The 18907-nt window shown below is 32.0% G+C and overlaps 1 long non-coding RNA gene across 2 annotated transcripts; it reads right to left on the bottom strand.

The window, feature by feature from the left end:
• Window positions 1–309: 309 nt before the first annotated feature.
• LOC141380922 (uncharacterized) lies at window positions 310–7166 on the bottom strand. Of its 2 annotated transcripts, XR_015526326.1 has the most exons (5): window positions 7122–7166; window positions 5471–5551; window positions 4822–4906; window positions 686–3857; window positions 310–416 (listed from the first exon to the last, which is right to left on the bottom strand). It is a non-coding gene; the product is annotated as an uncharacterized LOC141380922 (long non-coding RNA). The 2 variants fall into 2 exon arrangements; XR_015526325.1 differs by lacking the exon at window positions 310–416 and having other exon boundaries at window positions 559–3857.
• Between the last annotated feature and the right edge of the window lie 11741 nt (window positions 7167–18907).

Here is an 18907-nt window from a genome sequence, read left to right as displayed (position 1 = left end):
AAATCGAACCTATTGCTTTCCTGTTATAATAATCTCTGTTACAATGTAAAACCTGATGTCGAAACAACAATCGTTGGCAAACACAACACACAAAATCTGGCCCATCTTTTATCAAATCCAAAAAACGCTGCATAACAAAATCAAACTGTTTTGCTTTTTCTTTGATTTGTTCCCTTTTATGCTTCATACCTGCTTTAACACGCTTCTTATGCTCTGCATTTTCATGGTACTTTTTTTTATTAATAGCAATTACATTTTGCCTGTGCAACTGATTTAACTTATATTTTCTTTTACTCATTTCCTTTACTGTTTTCTTGTGTAGCATATTTTGCTGATACTTTAGTCTGCTCATGCACTTTACCTTCTCTTTATGCAAAGCATTCTGTTCATATTTCATTTTGCTCATGTTTTTTACTCTTTCTTTATGCAAAGAATTCTGTTCATATTTCATTTTGCTCATGTTTTTTACTCTTTCTTTATGCAAAGCATTCTGTTCATATTTCCTTTTGCTCATGTTTTTTACTCTTTCTTTATGCAAAGCATTCTGTTCATATTTCCTTTTGCTCATGTTTTTTACTCTTTCTTTATGCAAAGCATTCTGTTCATATTTCCTTTTGCTCATGTTTTTTACTCTTTCTTTATGCAAAGCATTCTGATCATATTTCCTTTTGCTCATGTTTTTTACTTTTTCTTTATGTAAAGCATTCACACAATACTTCGTTATACTAGCATTACGTTTTTTCTTCTTATACAACACATTTTTTTGATATCTTATTTTACAAGCATTGTTTTTCTTTTCTTTATACAAGACATCGAGATACCTACTTTTTCCCATGACCATTTTGCTTGAAGTATGCATATTTAACGTCACTATTCTCTGTCTGTTTGAATTCTTCCTACTCATATATTGTGTGTCAGACAAATTTCCCACTTTACACAAATCAAAACAATCATTCTTATCAACATGGTGGACACAAATTACAGGCTCAAAAATATTATTCTCACACTGTTTTAAATAAATACCTTCACTTCTCTTCATTGTATTAATGCAACTATATTTGACCCATTGTGCTCCATTAAATAGAAAAAGATTGACATCCAAAGCATTTGCTGTACATTGGAATTCTATGTCTGAAGCACACTGTCCAACATATTGCATCTGTGACTTTGAAATATATTCTGACATTGATGCAAATTCATTTCCTACTAAGTGACTGTGTTCTTTACTTTGATTTTCCATATACTTCACAACAGCAAGTCTAATTTTCCGATGGCTCTTTTCAGAACCATTAATAAATCTGGCTACTGCTCTGAAAAAACTATTACCATCCTTTACAACTTTACCTGTCTTACAAACAACACCCAAAGACCCATAAACAGTTGGTACTTGTATATTTTCTTTTTCAAAATTCAAATGTAATTTGTCACATAAAGTTTGTGCAGCTTCTGTAGACAGAGGATTATATGTCATCTGACCTGAATTTTCCACAACTTTAGCATTAGAATCTTCCACCATTCCCAGTTCACAACAAGTGTTATTGTGCATTGCTTTTAACATGCGATGCGATTGTTGTCCGGTCATGAACAGTGTTTCCCTATCAATAAGCTCTTTCTTGTTTTTTAGAGTGAGAACATTATTTTTGTCCATAATCTTTGCTCTAACACTGTATCCTTCAGTGAAACACGTACTGATCTTGCAGTAACCATAGCAACTTTGTACTTCAGGCTCATTAACACAAACTACAGTCTCGTAGTGGTTTTCGTTACAGTTTTCTAAGTAAATGCTATGTTTTGAAATAAGCTTACCACTGCAACTGTATTTCAACCAGTGACCATCATAAAATGTAAATACATCAATTCCTAAATAATCTGCTGTTGCTTGTATTTCAACCTCCGTAGCCCAGCTATTAACAAATCTCATTTTGGACCTGTTAATATACTCTGACACAGATGAATATTCTCTTCGTAAAATATTTCTATATTTTTCACAATTCTTTTCCAAATGCATCACAACAGCAAGCCGAATTTTTCTGTGATACTTTTGTGTACCAATAACTGCTTGGGAAATAGCTCTAAAGAAACAGTTCCCATCAGCCACAATACTCTCATTTTTGCATGGAACTCCTAATAAGCCAACATGGGAAAATACTGGAACATTTACTTTTTCACAATCCACCTTTAAACGGCTACACAAAGTTTGACAAACATGTTGACAAATAGGACTGAACATCATATTGTTCTTTTTTATATCACGAACAAATTCAACATCTGAATTAACTTCACGAACATCAAATCGTTTTACTTTCTTTGAAGAACTATTGCTTGCTGAAATGTTGCGCTTGGGTCTTGCATCATTGTTCACTACTAGATCTCTTCCAGAATCCTCATCAAACTCCATTTCAAATGTTTCGTCAGAGCCTTTACAACTGTCTGCCATTCTTCGAACGGTGACATGAACACCAGCTATTTCAAAAAGTTTTTGCTTCTCACTGAGCCCTTTAGATAAAAGGCAAATGTGACTGAACAAATCTTTAAGAGTGGAAAAGTATAAAACAACACTTTTTCCATTTCCATCAACCATACCAAGAGCACTTCGTGCATGAGAATCAACCAGTGCATACTGTCCATTGTGAGAAATGATTGCACATGTACTGCTACACAATGTCAGAAGACACCTGTCATACTGTGAAAACATGTTTTCCAATCCACTTGAAAGACTGCTGTAAGCACCACTCTCAATAAATTCACCATCAACAACATCTACATCACCACTGACAAAATTACCATATTCAAACAAAAAACTTTCTCCATCAATATTAGACTCCTTTGGCAAATCAGGGACACACAACAGATTTGATGAGTGGCTAATCCTATTGGTCTCTCGCAATCCGGTGTACAACTCATCTCCTAACACTACAACTTTGTCAAGGTCTTTGCTCTGCCATGAGAAGACACTATCCACTGTATGCTTTGCTAGGCTTACTAAAGCTATTGCCATACACTGGACTCCTCTGTATTTAAATTGCTCATTGCCCTGGTGAAATGATCCTCTTAAACTGTTTTCAGTGCTGACAGAAGTGGCATCCTCACACCCAGTTGCATCTTTACATCCAGCACTGACACCTTCGCATCTGACAGAACTGCTTGTCTGTTGATCATGATCATCTTGGGCTGCTTTTACAGAAATGCTACTAACAGCATACCACTGTGCATCTAAAGAGCTTCTAAGATTTCTGATATGAACCATCAGATCATTAAGGCATGTGTTGAAAACAACCACAGGCGTGCCAATATTAGATGCCAATCCAAACATATCTCGGATGCCAAAATCAGCCATCACAAAATAATTGTTGTGATGAATAATGACGCTTATTGCACTATTAAGGTTTAGGAAACACATTCCATCCCTCAACAAATATTCTTGCAGCTTTTCGTACATTACAGCCTCCTCTTCTAACATTTCAAAACCTCTGTACTCTGGCAAACCAATTTCTAATTTCCACTTTCTGCCAAACACATTGTGCTGTTCTATCAAAGTGCACAACTCTTTCTCTCTACAGTCTGTTTTCTGACTTGTCTCAGCTACATATGTGGCTAACTTACTTCCTTCCACACAAATGTCATCAACATCTGTTTGTACCCAAGTACAAACAGGAGCAATCACATGTTTGATTGCAGCCACAGCACAATATCCAGTCAATGAATTCACATCACAACTCAACGGTGCATCTCTTACATCACTACCAACAACAACAGGCCGCTGCAGTGTTTCTGTACATACACAAACTTTAGCATCGCTCTTACTTTTGATGCTTTTTGGTGTGCGCCGCATGCGAAAACCCTTTTTTCTCGGCATCCTGAAAGGAAAAAAACAACAGTAGTTATTAAAGCGTACTTGGTGTTTTCAAGATCATTGAAAATGCTTACGTATATAATTAATAAAATATTCAAATAAACATTATTATATCTTATTATTCAGCCATATATTAAAAGTTACTTTGCATGTTAATAAATGCTTTTTTAGATCAACTTCATCCAGTTTTGTGATCTAATCTAAAGTGAGGACTATGTATGCTTTATAAATTTATTATAAATGACAATTAAAGGTTCAGTTATATTCTAAACAGGAAAAAATAAAATAAACAACTTTATTTGTTTCTATTCATTTCAAAATACACAAATGAAACTGTATCAAATGAATAATAAATCTTTGCAATCTAAAATAAAATCAGTTTACAGTTTAAACATTGCCAAATAAAACTGAAATGTTGTATCATAATATATTGTTAAATTATTATATTGTTTTTCCCAGTAATGGGTTGCAGCTGTAAGAGCATTTGCTGTGTAAAACATTTGCTGATTAAGTTGTCGTTTCATTACCCTGTTGCGACCCCAGATTAATAAAGGGACTAACCCGAAAAGAAAATGAATGAATATTATATTGTTGTTGTAACTAATACTATATCCCTGCATAATAAAAATATACATTTTAATTTGAATAGTTTTCAATTATCTTTAAAAACCACCAACTATTCTTAAATAACTAGTTTGTAAATAATGAAATACTTAATTTGTGTGTTTAATGAAAACTTAAATAACCAACCTATGAAAATAGTCATTAAGCACAATATACATGTTATACATATATATAAGTCAAGAATATTTGTAGTACTGCTTACAAATATCTAATAATGTTAAGTTAATGCTTAACAAATAATGAGTTAACAATTTGCTAATGCTTAACAAATGATTCATAGTTTTCAATTATAATAAAGTGTTACTGCATTTAATTTTCAATGTTATCAACAAATAACAACTTACTTTGCTTCCCACCAAAATTCTTTGCTGAAATTCTCAGAGGGCCTTGCAATATGTAGGTGCCTCGATTGTTTAATTATGTGAAGAACTGTAAATAGAAAAAAACATATATATATAGTTCATTAGTGTCATAGTGTATACAAAAACATGAAAACACAATTACAGCAAAGCTCATGATTTTCAGGTAGTTGCCCTAAAATATTACTTGTTACTTTTATAATTTGCAATTTTATTACTTTTCTTTTATTAAATTTATTTACTGTTTAAAATTCTAATAAATGTTTTAGACAGACATGAACATATACAAAATCTGTAATATAACAGAGAGAAAACAAACAATAAAATAAATTTTAACTGAAAACAACTAGAATAACTAGCATAGTAGATCGTCACCTTGGAATTGTAAGGTTCTATCAATAATTTTAAAATATTGAGCTTTAAAATTTTTGCGTTCCATAGCAAACAGTATGTATGTAACATTTGTTTTTTAAATAAAAAGTCTTAAAAAGTAAAAACTTATCAAAAACATTCCATAATGTAAATAAGTTGTCATTTAATAAGAAAATGTCAATAACTCAATTTTGACAAAAATGTCAGCTAGAACCTTATAATTCTAAGGTGACGAGGTATTAAATAACAATTACAAACTTACTTTGATTCCCACAAAATTCTTTTGTTTTGCTCTGAAATTCTCAGAGAGTCTTAAAGTAATTGCCTTGTTCGTTAAATGATCCTTGAAAAAGAAACACAAAATAACAATGTTCACTTTAATCGTAGTGTGCAAACAAGCATGCATACAACAGAAAACTTGAACAACAGTTTCATATTCTTCATTCCCATTGAAATTACAATGCCCCCTGTTTTATTATTTTGCATTTTATTCATATTATTTACTGTTTAAATAACTATGAAATAATTGTTATCAGACAAACACATTAAGTCACTCCAACAAATATATTTAATTCAATTAACAAATGACAATAAAAACAATAGAAAAAGAACAATATGCAACCTTTAATTACCAACTTAACTGTTTTAATTTAGCAAACCTGTATATTCAAAAACTTTAAAAGTTCAATAATGAGAGTTTAAAATAAAAACAACAATTGCTCATTGACTGACAAGCATTATTCTTCATTCAAGCAGTCACATTCAATGCACAATATCAAACAGGAAAAATCACATCACATCACAAAGTCTTTCATTCAACAGTTTACACTGACCCCTCACAGCCTTTCAAATAATCAAAACCACAAAAATTCTTAAATGTAAAAAAAGCACAAAAGGATCTTACTACCAGTGCATTTTCTGAAACTACATTGGTACTTTGCATTTAAATTTTATCTCAATCTATAATTGATTTATATAAAATCCAATGATCAAGCCTTTTAACCAGCATATTTAAATTCCAAAAAATACACTATTCACACATTGTCAGTCCATCTGACCAATCCCACAATACATACATTATAAGCTACCTACAACAATCTGTATATCAGTAGCTACATTACTCAAAAACAAACCTTTTCCATAAAATAATAAAAAAAAATTACAGCAAAATTATAGACAATTAACAAACGTCAACACAAACAAAAATAATGTCATATTAAATATAATTTAATATAATGCAACAGATTTAGTCTTTTTACCTTTTACAACTTTCTTTATAATTATTCAGTGTTCAACTGAAAAAAAAAATCTTATACTATTTACTTTTAATGTAAAAGTAAATAGTAAGACCATTTACATTTTTTGGTGAACTGCCACTTTAACTTTTTTTACATTTTAAAAATTAACATTTGTAATAACTCTTTCATAATAACTGATTTATTTTGTCTTTAACATGATGACAGTATACATAATATTTGTCTAGTTATTTTGCAAAATACTAATTTTCTACTTAAAGCACTATTTACAGCTTAACTATAGGCTGAAAAAATGTTTGTCTTATAGCCAACAAAGGAAAAAAAAAGGAAATCAATAATACTGATCTAAAACAAAAATGTTTTAAAACTTAAACCTGCACAATGTTTTTTTTCCAACCATAAAGACTTTTTTTCTCCAAACAGATAAAGCTTTGTATAACATTTCTATCATAATGAACTTTCTTTCTTTGTTCAAACAGCCACTCACATCAAAAATCAGCACAACAAACTGTTTATCCACAACTAACCACTCAAGTCTTGAGCATAAAGATAGGCTAGAAATGTGACACTTATTTTACTAACATGTAGGTCTCATGAAACAAAATGTAAAACAATGTACATTCTGCCCACATTCACTGATATAAAAAAAAATCTTACCTGTGTGTGTGCTTAAGCTCCAGTTTAGTGCTCGTGACACAATGTAACACTGTCTATTTACAGTCCAATTTAAATGCCAATAGCACACCTCTCATTCACAGGTCAGCCCATAAGGTCATTCCCGCCCACAAGAAAGCTACTACTGAAAGCCAATGAAAAATAACTAGTCTAATATTATTTACTGTCATCATGACAAAAATAAAATAAATCAGTTATTGAATATTGAAGTAGAAATGAGTTATTAAAACTATTATGATTAGTAATGTGTTGAATCCTTTTCAAATCCTTTAAATTTGTGGAAAACATAAAAAGGGGGGCTAATAATTCAGCAGGGCTAATAATTCTGACTTAAACTGTATATATATATATATATATATATATATATATATATATATATATATATATATATATATATATATATATATATATATATATATATATATGTGTGTGTGTGTGTATATATATATATATATATTTAATTTTTGGATTGTAGGGCCAACATTTTACATAATTTTGTTTTCTTAAAAAAATTAAATAACTACTTCTGTACTCAAAAAAAAAAAAAAACGTAATACTCCACATCATAATTTCACAGACATTCAAATTAAATTCCTCAGATTTGACGCAGATTCAGATGTTGCAGTACTACCAGCTAATTATAAATAACCTATTTAAACTGATGTATGAAAGCTCACAGTTTGAATGACAATTACGTATACTGATAAAAGTATACTGTTTTTATTATTACAATGGACAAAGAAATAAAGTAAAATTATATATATCAACTTAAAAAAATGCCCAAAGCATTTATCAAATGACCAAAAAATCAGGTTTACATTCCTTTTGTACATGTTTCAACAACAGTTTACCAAACAGTTGCTTAAAATTAACGAATTAATTAACTCACATGAATAAACAATAATCAATATTTTCATTTGCAAACTTTATTAATGTTAGTTTAACTGCTCTTGAAAATAAATACTTATCTTATGTCCAAATGCAAATACCTTGACATTAAAACTATACAAAATAAGAATTTGGGTAATTCAGGATTCACAATTTGAATGGAAAAGTTACAAAGACATTGTTTGATTCAAACTCAAGTTTTTGTGCTTAATTGGAGAGGTGTGGGAATGGGTTTGATGCACACCACTTTTATCACACCTTTGGTTTTATCTGTGAAAATCCCAGGCCCCATTTACACTGATGTGTTTGAGTTTCAAAACAGCAGGGGTGTGGGGCTGTGGACCCTGCCTAATCTAAAAGAAACTCTGATCAAAGAAACTTTGACAAAAGAAACTCTGACCAAAGAAACTTTTCCATTTAAGGCCCAAACAATAATTTGTTTGATACAATTTTTGCTAACTAAATTTTAAATAAATATGCTTTTATTCTTAAACTGTAAACTGCACATAATATTTTCAAAGACACTCAGTTCCTCGGATGTGACACTGCATAAATATTGCTTTGCTAACAAACTGGTAAAACTAAGCTCTTTAAACTGGATTCTGTATAATAAAAGTTTTTATTCTTTATTTTTAGGTACTGTTATTATTACAACAAAGAATGAATGTAACTGTACTTTAATAGTCATATATTTTTATATCTACTTAAAAATGTGCAGGTCTATGATTGTAACTCACATAAATAAACAACAGTCAATATTTATTCTACAAAGTTTATTAATGTTTGTTTGACTGCCTCTAAAAAATCTTATGTCTAAATGCAGATACATTGACATAAATAATCATACAAAACATCACTCCTGAAAATTTAGTGCATTTTTATTTAACTCTTATAACAACACTAAACATTTCTTAAACACACATTGTTGTCCCAACCCTAGACTAAAATCACACAAACTAAAAGTGGGGGGAAATACTTGAACATAAAAAATAAGTTGTACAAAAAAAACAATACTTGTTTTTCTGTGAAAAAAAAAAAAAAAAAAAATATATATATATATATATATATATATATATATATATATATATATATATATATATATATATATATATATATATATATATATATATATGAATATATATGAATATATGCATCCCATTTTGAAAATGAACATTTTTCTCCATTTTTTTTTAGTGAATATGGTTAATTTATGCTAGTGCATTTTAACAAAACAGATTTATGAAACAGATGAATTTATTTAAATAATATTTTAGTCACAAAACATCTTTAGAAATGGAAAGATAATACATATAAATTCATGCAAAATATTGCAAACAAATTTACAAACTACAAAATTTCTACTAAATTGTCTATATTTTTTGTTTCTCTTGATTTTTGTTATTTTTTAAAAATATTTGATATTTTTCCCTATCATATAAATTAGAGCTACTAATTTTTGAACCTTTATCATAAGTTATTTTGTTAGATTAGCTCCAGATTTGGCTTCAGGGCTGACTAATCTAATGTATATGCACAAATTTAATAATGTAAAGCGTCTTATAGAAAATATTCATGTAAATGAGAGATTTGTGGGGAGTGTAAAAATTGTATATGTATGTATAATTTTTAAATATTTTTTTATGGTACTAAGTAACCAGTCCAGTAGTCTAAAACCAGCAATGTGACTTTCCACACAACATGAAAAACAGATTAGTATGGATTTTCAATGACATTTGGGGGATGTATTTTAAGTCACATACTCCTCCTACAACAGTTGCAATGAATGCATTTGTTTTTATCATCTTAAATTAGCAGAATGTGCATCTAAACTTAAAATAAATCTTAAATCTTGATAAAATGTCATAATAAGAAATCATAAAATAATAAATGTCAATATATTTCAACAACACAACACTTTAAACAAGTTTTATAGTATAACAACATATAAAATAATAAATATATTGCAACAACACAACACAACACTTTATTTTACACAAAATATTTATTAAAGTTTACAAAACAAAAATCTAAATTTTCTTTATAGTAACCCACTGGTAAATTCACAAGTGCTGGTTGTGTAAACAAGACACAAGAATAGCTCTTTTTTCTCATATTTCCTGCAAGAAAATTTCCATGTCCTCTACTCTCTAAAAATTAACCAGAAGGGAGCCAGAATTTGTTCTCCATCCATTTCACCTTCATAAAACATGGTGTTTACGAACAAATCTTGCATTGTGATAGCCAACAAGGCATATATATATATATATATATATATATATATATATATATATATATATATATATATATATATATATATATAAATATAATTTAATTACATTTTTGGATTGTAGGGCCAACATTTACATAATTTTGTTTTCTTAAAAAAATTAAATAAATACTTCTGTACTTAAAAAAAAAAAAAAACGTAATACTCCACATCATAATTTCACAGACATTCAAATTAAATTCCTCAGATTTGACGCAGATTCAGATGTTGCAGTACTACCAGCTAATTATAAATAACCTATTTAAACTGATGTATGAAAGCTCACAGTTTGAATGACAATTAAGTATACTGATAAAAGTATACTGTTTTTATTATTACAATGGACAAAGAAATAAAGTAAAATTATATATATCAACTTAAAAAAATGCCCAAAGCATTTATCAAATGACCAAAAAATCAGGTTTACATTCCTTTTGTACATGTTTCAACAACAGTTTACCAAACAGTTGCTTAAAATTAACGAATTAATTAACTCACATGAATAAACAATAATCAATATTTTCATTTGCAAACTTTATTAATGTTAGTTTAACTGCTCTTGAAAATAAATACTTATCTTATGTCCAAATGCAAATACCTTGACATTAAAACTATACAAAATAAGAATTTGGGTAATTCAGGATTCACAATTTGAATGGAAAAGTTACAAAGACATTGTTTGATTCAAACTCAAGTTTTTGTGCTTAATTGGAGAGGTGTGGGAATGGGTTTGATGCACACCACTTTTATCACACCTTTGGTTTTATCTGTGAAAATCCCAGGCCCCATTTACACTGATGTGTTTGAGTTTCAAAACAGCAGGGGTGTGGGGCTGTGGGACTCTTGACCCGTTTTTCACACCTTTAGATGGCTCATCTTGGACCCCAAACCTGACTGTTTCCATTGATGTAGCACACTTTGATGAGATGCTTTCATCTTCAGTGGGACAGAGATGGGAGCTAAAATCAACCAAACTAAAAGTGGGGGGAAATACTTAAACATAAAAAATAAGTTGTACAAAAAAAAAACAATACTTGTTTTTCTGTGGGAAAAAAAAAAAAAAAAAAAAAAAAAAAATATATATATATATATATATATATATATATATATATATATATATATATATATATATATATCCCATTTTGAAAATGAACATTTTTCTCCATTTTTTTGTGAATATGTTTAATTTATGTTAGTGCATTTTAACAAAACATATTTATGAAACAAATACATTTATTTAAATAATATTTTAGTCACAAAACATCTTTAGAAATGGAAAGATAATACATATAAATTCATGCAAATTATTGCAAACAAATTTACAAACTACAAAATTTCAGCTAAATTGTCTATATTTTTTGTTTCTCTTGATTTTTGTTATTTTTAAAAAAATATTTTATATTTTTCCCCTATCACATAAATTTGAGCTACTAATTTTTGAACCTTTATCATAAGTTATTTTGTTAGATTAGCTCCAGGGGGGTATTCCAGAAAGCTGGGTTAACTTACCATCTGCTAAACCCTGAACTCTCGGTTGATTTACCCAAAACCTGCTTACCGCGAGTATGTTGGTTCCAAAACAGGTGACAAGAGTTAGTTAAATCAACCTCATGAAGATAACCGCGGGTTTATGCGCGTGCACGGCCCACACCTGAAGGCATTTTCAGTAGATCGCCGAATTCACGAGTCACCATAAAAAACACGGTGAGAAAAAAAGGGCAACACACTTTACAGAGGCAGAGCTGGAGGTTTTAAACACAGAGATTACAGATCTGCTTCAACGAAGGAAAGAAATATAGAATAAGAAATAGATAAGAAAAGAAAAAATAGATAATAAGAAAGTTTGTTAGTTCATTAAATTACACATGCCACCCTCCATTTTATTCATTGTAATAAACAAATAAACTTCTCTTTAACATCCTTTTGAGTATGTTGTGTAACCATTAATGCATTTATTTTTATTGCCATTAATTTCTTAAGGCCACAATATGTGTGTTGACTAATAAGGCTTATAGAAATTGTAATCTTTCTGGAGCTAGAACTCTGTCCAAAGTCATTAAACACAGAAACATTCTCCTAAAAGGTAATATTTAATTACTGGAGCTCTGTATTTAACACTCTAGAACAGTGGTTCTCAAACTGTGGTACCTATACCACTAGTGGTACGCAGCCTTCCTTCTAGTGGTACGCGGAGGAATGAAATATGTCATGTACATGCCATACACATTTCAAAATTGATCAAAAATGATGTATATAATATGTCAAATATGACATATAGCCTATATTTCTAATGTAATCTGCCATGTTTTTTAACTGCAGAGTTGTAGCTGCTTTACTGGGCCTACTACGCTATTGTATTTCAATACTGCTCATTTTGGTGGTACTTGGAGAGACAATTTTTTTCTGAGGTGGTACTTGATGAAAAACGTTTGAGAACCACTGCTCTAGAATATTCTTTCTGTCATGCAGCAAAAAGAAAGAGGCCTGTCTAACTGCTGTGGTCCACCAGTTAGAGGAGATGCTGTGTCCTATAATAAAGGCTCATCAGTGGTTGAGTTTTTGACTTAAACCACACAATATGTCACTGTTGTAAGTGATTGTTGTTAGGTAGCTTTAGGTTCTTTTTATGCTTTTTATTTTGCATGCAGACAAAGTTCCTTCTGCTTCAACTAACAAGCAGTGTAAGAATTTGTCTGCACTTTTCCATATTTGAATATTACTCTTGGATCACAAAATCTTATATATATATATATATATATATATATATATATATATATATATATATATATATATATATATATATATATATATATATATATATATATACAGTTGAAGTCAGAATTATTAGCCCCCCTGAATTATTAGCACCCCTGTTTATTTTTTTCCCCAATTTCTGTTCTGTTCTGGGAAGATTGTTTCAGCACATTTCTAAGCATAATATTTTTAAAAACTTATTTCTAATAACTGATTTATTTTATCTTTTCCATGATGACAGTAAATAATATTTTACTAGATATTTTTCAAGACACTTCTATTCAGCTTAAAGTGACATTTAAAGGCTTAACTAGGTTAATAAGGTGAACTACACAGGTTAGGGTAATTAGGCAAGTTATTGTACAATGATGGTTTGTTTTGTAGATTATCGAAAAAAATTAGCTTAAAAGGGCTAATAATTTTGACCTTAAAATAGTGTTTAAAAAAATTAATAACTGCTTTTGTTCTAGCCCAAATAAAACAAATAAGACTTACTCCAGAAGAAAAAATATATCAGACATACTGTGAAAATTTCATTGCTCTGTTAACAATCATTTCGGAAATATTTTAAAAAGAAAATTAAAATTAAAAGGGGGCTAATAATTCTGACTTCAACTGTATATGTATATATATATGTATATATATATATATGTATATATATATATATATATATATATATATATATATATATATATATATATATATATATATATATATATATATATATATATATATATATATAAAATTTTAATTCTAAAGTAGCTGTATAAGGTCCATTTTCAAATATAAATAAAGTCACATGAGCATCACCTTAAGGTGAGAAATTTATATGAAAAGTATGTTACACGTTAAACGTGCGTGTATAAAGCAGTGTAAAAAAATCATTTATTTTATTTCAGGAAATTAAGAAATTAACAGACCAAAATATTTGATTAAACATAGTTTTTTGACAAATTATATTTCTAAGCACTCTTCTATCTCTTTTGTCTGCCTGGGTCACTGAGATTTCCTCTGGGTCATGCTGCAGGTAGGGTGTCATCGTATAAGGCAGAAAAGGGTATCTTTTGTCCTCCAGCAAGTAACAATGTAGTGCCTAGTAATGATTCTATTGTATAATACAAATATAATAAAAATAAACATTGTGTAAAGCAACATTTGCTTTATGTTTTTTTTTTTTTTACTATATTTGTGTTATACACTTGAATCATTACTTCCTGAAATTCAGCCATTTAGCCTCAACATATAGTGATGAGGTGGGGTCATTACATATGTGCTGGTAGGATGAAGCAGTAATGAGTTTAATAGTTGAAACACCAAAAGATTGAGGACAGAAAATTAAGTTGTACCTGCACATTTATACTATGGACAGATTTCATATTATCAGTGTCCTTTAGTGACTGATGGAGCTTTAAAATTGGCTGCAAATGCACACAAGCATTTGGAAACCCTGAAAAAAATATTATATTAAAAAATGTAGATGTATGTGCATGAATGTATACATATAAATGACGTCCTACATCTTAAATTATAGGTAGGCCTATATTTTCCTACTAGATTCGAACTCGCTCCGCTGTGAGCTCCGTTGTTCATTAACGACGAATTGTCCACTACACTATTGCCGTGCTCTGAATCAACTGTGCAATGATACGCAGCGATTTATGACCAAGGAACTGTACAAAAGTGTAAAAAACAGTTCAGTGCCAGGCGTACTGTACAGGTGGTCATACTGCCACATTGTACAGTTGCCTAAAATGCCCTGACGCAAATACAAAGAGCTGCACTTAATGTTTTTTATGGTAAGCGCAGACCCGCGGTTTGTCACATTTGATTTCAAAAAGGTTTGTTAAATACATTAACATTATGAATTTGGTTATGAAAAAAACTATGCACTTATAACCCTCTCAACAACGAAAAAACTTGTATCTGTGTGTCCACATCCATAAATATCTCATCAAAAGAGCACGCAATGCTCAGTAAACTCTCTGAAACAGACAAACTCTGGAACACAGCAACTTACTCTCTGAACATAACCTGCTCCGGAGCAGCTCATCTTCAGAGAGTAAGTTGCTATGGCTACTTAACATACCCAGAAGTTACCTCCGATTTTGGAACCAAAGCTGAGGTTATCTACCTACTTACTCTCAAACTTACCCGGGTCTGTCACATAACCTGCTTTCTGGAACAGCCCCCAGATTTGGCTTCAGGGCTGACTAATCTAATGTATATGCACAAATTTAATAATGTAAAGCGTCTTATAGAAAATATTCATTTAAATGAGAGATTTGTGGGGAGTGTAAAAATTGTATATGTATGTATAATTTTTAAATATTTTTTATGGTACTAAGTAACCAGTCCAGTAGTCTAAAACCAGCAATGCGACTTTCCACACTACATGAAAAACAGATTAGTATGGATTTTCAATGACATTTGGGGGATGTATTTTAAGTCACATACTTCTCTGTCCCACAACAGTTGCAATAAATGCTTTTGTTTTTATCATCTTAAATTAGCAGAATGTGCATCTAAACTTAAAATAAATCTTAAATCTTGATAAAATGTCATAATAAGAAATCATAAAATAATAAATGTCAATATATTTCAACAACACAACACTTTAAACAAGTTTTATAGTATAACAACATATAAAATAATAAATATATTGCAACAACACAACACAACACTTTATTTTACACAAAATATTTATTAAAGTTCACAAAACAAAAACCTAAATTTTCTTTATAGTAACCCACTGGTAAATTCACAAGTGCTGGTTGTGTAAACAAGACACAAGAATAGCTCTTTTTTCTCATATTTCCTGCAAGAAAATTTCCATGTCCTCTACTCTCTAAAAATTAACCAGAAGGGAGCCAGAATTTGTTCTCCATCCATTTCACCTTCATAAAACATGGTGTTTACGAACAAATCTTGCATTGTGATAGCCAACAAGGCATATTCCTCCTTCATCCTTAAGATCTTTGGCAGTTGAATCTTCACAGGAAAGTGGTGTTGGTTCTCCACCCAGTTACAGGCCAGGAAAATAATTTTCATCACTGCTCAGTCCTGTTTGCAATATAGAAGTTCCAACAATAATGTAATTAATTAAGTGCTGCTCATAAACACCCTAAACAAAGGTAAATCCATTAACAATTCAAGCATTACATAAACATTCTCTCTACATACGCAGATTCCTGGTGTTGGGGTTGGTTCTGTGGTTGGTTCTAGTGCTGCTGATGCTGATGTTGGGGATTGGGATGGTGGTGGTACTGATGCTGGGAATGGTGGTGCTGTTGATGCTGAGGATTGTAGTGCTGCTAATGCTTGTAATGGTTCCGGTGCTGCTGGGGATGGTGTTGGAGCAGCTGATGTTTCTGATGGTGCTAATACTGGTGATGGTTCAGGTGCTAATGATGCTGGTGATAGTGCGGCTGATGCTAAAGATAAAAGTGGTGCTGTTGATGCTGGGTATAGTGATTGTCCAGATGCAGAATTTGTACAAATTTTAATTAGTCACGTCTAATTACTGATTGATGTACAGTAACAGCAGTAAAAATGTGGTGATGGCCTGCACTAACTCTAATATCCGATCTGCCTGATAATTTACATGGTTGATAAAATTTATCTACTGAAGGCATCTACATAACAATCTTGAGTCACAGTTATAGCGCCACCAGCTGGCCACAGGAAATGACATGTTTTACATTGTAACATACTACTTCACCAAATTTTATTGTATCAGCACCAAAATTGGGTGTTGTCATCTGAAAGCTCTAGCGATGATATATTGTGAAGATCTACAGTTTTTGCAGAGGGGTGTGTCCGTGGCGGCATGACAAACCTCAACGCTTCGCCATGGAACAGGAAGTCCTTATAACTCAACCACACAATGTCCGATCTGCCTGAAACTTCACATGGTTGATAAAATTCCTCTCCTGAACACATCCATATAACAATATTGAGTCAGTCATAGCGCCACCTGCTGGCAGAAGGTAGTTTGGCTCATAACTTAGCCACACAATGTCTGACCTGCCTGAAACGTCACATGGTTGATTAAATTCTTCTACTGAAGGCATCTACATGCCAATCTTGAGTCACAGTTATAGCGCCACTTGCTGGCAGAAGGTAGTTTGCATTATAACTTAACCACATAATATCCGTTCAGCCTGAAACTTCACATGGTTGATGTAAGTACTCTCCCGTGCACATCTACATAATTATATTGAGTCTCTCATAGCGCCACCTGCTGGTAGAAGGTAGTTTGGCTTATAACTCAGCCACACAATGTCTGATCTGCCTGAAACTTCACATGGTTGATTCAATTCCTCTCCTGAAGACATCTACATGCCAATATGGAGTCACAGTCATAGCGCCACCTGCTGGCAACAGGAAATTAAATATAACTCAGCCAAACAATGTCTGATCTGGCTGAAAATTCACATGGTGGATAAGATTCCTCTACTGAAGGCATCTACATGCCAATCTTGAGTCACAGTTAAAGCGCCACCTGCTGGCAGAATGTAGTTTGCATTATAACTCAACCACACAAAATGTGATCAGCCTGAAACTTCACATGGTTGATAAAAGTCTCCTCCTGAACACATCCACATAACAAAATTAAATCATTCATAGCGCCACCTGCTGGCAGAAGGTAGTTTGGCTTATAACTCAGCCACAAAATGACTGATCTGCCTGAAAATTCACATGGTTGATAAGAATTCTCTCCTGAAGACATCTACATGCCAATCTTGAGTCACAGTCATAGCGCCACCTGGTGACAGGAGGAAGTTTGGCATAAATGTGTGATTTTCTCAGGTTCTTTATATACATCGGCTTAAATTAATATTGTTTGCTGTTCTCTGTCATCCTGAGGCCACCAGACGGCGGTGAGCCCGGGTGCGAGGTCCCTATCATCGCTGCTTGCAGCTTTAATTATTATTATTATTATTATTCCGCCCCCTATCGGGGCACTTTTGAGGGTCTAAACATGCCCGAAAACTCATGAAAATTTGCACACACACCAAACCCGGTGTAAATAGCAGGTTGATATGGGTCTCGGCAGTGGGCGTGGCAAAATGACTCGACAGCGCCACCTAGAAAAATTAAACGGATGAGCCCCCGATATATGAATCACGCACATGCACGAAAATCGGCACACACCTCAAACATGCCAAAACATACGAAAAAGTCTCTTGGAGCCATATCTCAAACCCAACAGGAAGTCAGATATTTTTAACTTCCTGCGGCGAAAAAGTGGCGTTTTTGCCATTTCCAGGCGTTGTATTTTAACGAACTCCTCCTAGGGATTTTATCCGATCGACACCAAAATTGGGTTTTGTCATCTAAAGGCCTTGGCGATGTTAAATTGCGAAGCTTTAGAGTTTTCGTCGATGGGCGTGTCCGTGGCGGCCTCGCAAACTTTGACGATTCGCCACAAAACAGGAAGTCGTTATAACTCAGGCATGCATTATCAGATCTGCCTTAAAATTCACACGCTTGATAAGCGTCCTGACCTGAACACGTTTACATGCCACTATCCAGATACAGTTACAGCGCCACCTGCTGGCCACAGGAAATGACATGATTTACGGAGTTATAAACTCCTCCCACAAATTTTATCGTATCAACACCAAAATTGAGTGGTGTTATCTGAAAGCTCTAGCGATGTTATATTGTGAAGATCTAGAGTTTTCGGAGAGGGGTGTGTCCGTGGCGGTATGACAAACCTCAACGCTTCGCCATGAAACATGAACTCCTTATAACACAACCACACAATGTCCGATCTGCCTGAAACTTCACATGGTTGATAAACGTCATCTCTTGAACACATCCACATAACAATATTGAAGTGGGCGTGGCAAAATGA

Source organism: Danio rerio, chromosome 25 (genome assembly GCF_052040795.2).
Source record: "Danio rerio strain M-AB ecotype USA chromosome 25, GRCz13ab, whole genome shotgun sequence".
NCBI classification, from domain to species: domain Eukaryota; kingdom Metazoa; phylum Chordata; class Actinopteri; order Cypriniformes; family Danionidae; genus Danio; species Danio rerio.
Note: the sequence above shows the minus strand (reverse complement) of the source record. Positions and strands in the feature narration are given on the sequence as shown.